A 4,140-nucleotide genomic window follows, 5' to 3' on the forward strand; every position below is an offset into this window, starting at 1 on the left:
TGGGGTGGTGCTCACTCCGGGCCCTTGGAAGACCTCCCCGGCTGCCTCGAAAGGCCAGTTTGCAAGCACTCCTGCCTGTTGTTCCCGCCAGCCGCGCACAATGCTCCCAAGCCCGGGAGAAAAGCATTTTGGGGTGGTGATCAGTCCGGGCCCTTGGAAGACCTCCCCGGCTGCCTCCAAAGGACAGTTTGCAAGCACTCATGCCCGCTGTTCCCGCCAGCCGCGCACAATGCTCCCAAGACCGTGAGAAAAGCGCTTCGGGGTGGTGTTCTCTCCTGGACCATGGAGGACGTCCCCGGCTGCCCCCAAAGGCCGGTTTGCAAGCACTCCCACTCGTTGTTCCCGCCAGCCACACACAATGCTCCAAAACCCGAGAGAAAAGCGCTTCGAGGTGGTGTTCTCTCCGGGCCCTTGGAAGACCTCCCCGGCTGCCTCCAAAGGCCGGTTTGCCTACACTCCTGCCCACTGTTCCCAGCAGGCGCGCACAATGCTCCCAAGCCCGGGAGAAAAGCACTTCGGGGTGGTGCTCTCACCGGGCCCTTGCCCCTGAGCCTGGGGGCAATGCAGGGGGAACACACTCCCAGGCCAAGGCAGAACCACATGCACACGTCTGTTCCTGCCCCCTGCACCGGCAGAGAGCTCAGGGGAGCCAGAGTCTGTCAGGCAGCTGCTGGGCTGGCCGCCTGTGTGGGAAGGGGCAGAGCCGACCTAGGGGCAAGTTGGGCCTCTTGCTCTCCCTGCTGCCCTGAGGCTGCTGGGCCAAAGAGGTCTTGGGCATCCAGCCCCTTGCTGGTCCCTTCCCTCTGCCGAGGCCCTCTGAGCTCCAGCACCTTGCAGTGTGGAGACAGCCCCTGCCAGCAACCTCCTCTCCAAGGAGGCCTCAACCGAGGCCTAGGCCCAGGGGAAAGGCACCAGCGGGGATGAGACTGGGGAGGCGCCCGGGCATGTCTGGACCCAGTCCCCGCAGCCTGCCCCTTGATGGGGCTGTAACCCCGGAGGCAGGACGGTCTGGGCAAGGCTGGCCAGGGGCAGGGGCCCTCCTGGGTCCTGCCCCTGGCCTGTGGGGCCTCTGAGCACAACCGGCCCTCTCCCACTGGAAGACCTCCCCGGCTGCCTCCAAAGGCCGGTTTGCAAGCACTCCCGCCTACTGTTCCCACCAGGCGCGCACAATGCTCCCAAGCCTGGGAGAAAAGCGCTTCGGGGTGGTGCTCTCTCCGGGCCCTTGCCCCTGAGCCTGGGGGCCAGGCAGGGGGTCCACACTCCCCGCCCAAGGCAGAACCACATACACACGTCTGTTCCTGCCCCCTGCACAGGCGGAGAGCTCGGGGGAGCCAGAGTCTGTCAGGCAGCTGCTGGGCTGGCCGCCTGTGTGGGAAGGGGCAAAGCCGACCTAGGGGCAAGTTGGGCCTCTTGCTCTCCCTTCTGCCCTGAGGCTGCTGGGCCAAAGAGGTCTTGGGCATCCAGCCCCTTACTGGGCCCTTCCCTCTGACGAGGCCCTCTGAGCTCCAGCACCTTGCAGTGTGGAGACAGCCCCTGCCAGCAACCTCCTCTCCAAGGAGGCCTCAACCGAGGCCTAGGCCCAGGGGAAAGGCACCAGCGGGGATGAGCCAGGGGAGGCGCCCGAGCATGTCTGGACCCTGTCCCCGCAGCCTGCCCCTTGGTGGGGCAGTACCCCCGGCGGCCAGGAAGGTCTGGGCAAGGCTGGCCAGGGGCAGGGGCCCTGCTGGGTCCGGCCCCTGGCCTGTGGGGCCTCTGAGCACAACCGGCCCTCTCCCACTGGAAGACCTCCCCGGCTGCCTCCAATGGCCGGTTTGCAAGCCCTCATGCTCGCTGTTCCCACCAGCCGCGCACAATGCTCCCTAGCCTGGGAGAAAAGCATTTTTGGGTGGTGCTCATTCCGGGCCCTTGGAAGACCTCCCTGGCTGTCTCCAAGGCCGGTTTGCAAGCACTTCTCCCTTCTGTTCCCGCCACACGCGCACAATGCTCCCAAGCCCGAGAGAAAAGCTTTTCGGGGTGGTGTTCTCTCTGGGCCCAAGAAAGACCTCCCGGGCTGCCCCCAAAGGCCAGTTTGCAAGCACTCCCACTCGCTGTTCCCGCCATCCGTGCAAATGCTCCAAGCCCAGGAGAAAAGCGCTTCGGGGTGGTGCTCTCTCCCGGCCCTTGGAAGACCTCCCCGGCTGCCTCCAAAGGTCAGTTTGCAAGCACTCAATCCCGCTGTTCCGGCCAGCCACGCACAATGCTCCCAAGCCCGGGAGAAAAGCGCTTCGGGGTGGTGCTCTCTCCGGGCCCTTGGAAGACCTCCCCGGCTCCCTCCAAAGGCTGGTTTTCAAGAACTCCCTCCCGCTGACCCGCCAGCCGCACACAATGCTCCCAGGCCCGGGAGAAAAGCATTTTGGGGTGGTGCTCTCTCCGGGCCCTTGGAAGACCTCCCCGGCTCCCTCCAAAGGCTGGTTTTCAAGAACTCCCTCCCGCTGACCCGCCAGCCGCACACAATGCTCCCAGGCCCGGGAGAAAAGCATTTTGGGGTGGTGCTCTCTCCGGGCCCTTGGAAGACCTCCCCGGCTGCCTCCAAAGGCCGGTTTGCAAGCACTCCCGCCCGCTGTTCCCACCAGCCACGCACAATGCTCCCAAGCCCGGGAGAAAAGCGCTTCGGGGTGGTGCTCTCTACAGGCCCTTGGAAGACCTCCCCGGCTGCCTCCAAAGGACGGTTTTCAAGCACTCCTGCCTGCTGTTCCCAGCACCCGCGCACAATGCTCCCAAGCCCGGGAGAAAAGCGCTTCGGGGTGGTGCTCTCTACAGGCCCTTGGAAGACCTCGCCGGCTGCCTCCAAAGGCCGGTTTGCAAGAATTCCCTCCCGCTGTTCCACCAGCCGCACACAATGCTCCAAAACCCGAGAGAAAAGCGCTTCGAGGTGGTGTTCTCTCCGGGCCCTTGGAAGACCTCCACGGCTTCCTCCAAAGGCCGGTTTGCAATCACTCCCACTCACTGTTCCGGCCAGCCACGCACATGCTCCAAAACACGGGAGAGAAGCGCTTTGGGGTGGTGCTCTCTCCCGGCACTTGGAAGACTTCCCCGGCTGCCTCTAAAGGCCGGTTTGCAAGAATTCCCTCCCGCTGCTTCCGCCAGCCACGCACAATGCTCCCAAGCCCGGGAGAAAAGCATTTTGGGATGGTGATCAGTCCGGGCCCTTGGAAGACCTCCCCGGCTGCCCCCAAAGGCCGGTTTGCAAGCACTCCCGCCCGCTGTTCCCGCCAGCCGCGCACAATGCTCCCAATCACGGGAGAAAAGCGCTTCGGGGTGGTGCTCTCTCCGGGCCCTTGGAAGACCTCCCCGTCTGCCTCCAATGGCCAGTTTGCAAGCACTCATGCCCGCTGTTCCCACCAGCCGCGCACAATGCTCCCAAGCCCGGGAGAAAAGCTTTTTGTGGTGGTGCTCTCACCGGGCCCTGGAAGACCTCCCCGGCTGCCTCCAAAGGCCGGTTTTCAAGCACTCCTGCCTGCTGTTCCCGCCACCCGCGCACAATGCTCCCAAGCCCGGGAGAAAAGCGCTTCGGGGTGGTGCTCTCTACAGGCCCTTGGAAGACCTCCCCGGCTGCCTCCAAAGGCCGGTTTGCAAGGACTCCTTCCTGCTGTTCCCGCCAGCCACGCACAATGCTCCCAAGCACGGGAGAAAAGTGCTTCGGGGTGGTGCTCTCTCCGGGCCCTTGGAAGACGTTTCTGGCTGCCTCCAAAGGCCGGTTTGCAAGCACTCATGCCCGTTGTTCCCACCAGCCGCGCACAATGCTCCCAAGCCCGGGAGAAAAGCATTTTGGGGTGGTGCTCACTCCGGGCCCTTGGAAGACCTCCCCGGCTGCCTCCAAAGGCCAGTTTGCAAGCACTCCTGCCTGCTGTTCCCGCCAGTCGCGCACAATGCTCCCAAGCCCAGGAGAAAAGCGCTTCGGGGTGGTGCTCTCTCCGGGCACTTTCAAGACCTCCCCGGTTGCCTCCAAAGGCCGGTTTGTAAGTACTCATTCCCGCTGCTTCCGCCAGCCACGCACAATGCTCCCAATCCCGGGAGAAAAGCATTTTGGGGTGGTGCTCTCTCCGGGCCCTTGGAAGACCTCCCCGGCTGCCTCCAAAGGCCGGTTTGTAAGCACTCATG

This window comes from Dama dama, unplaced genomic scaffold, assembly GCF_033118175.1.
Source record: "Dama dama isolate Ldn47 unplaced genomic scaffold, ASM3311817v1 ptg000109l, whole genome shotgun sequence".
NCBI classification, from domain to species: Eukaryota; Metazoa; Chordata; class Mammalia; order Artiodactyla; family Cervidae; genus Dama; species Dama dama.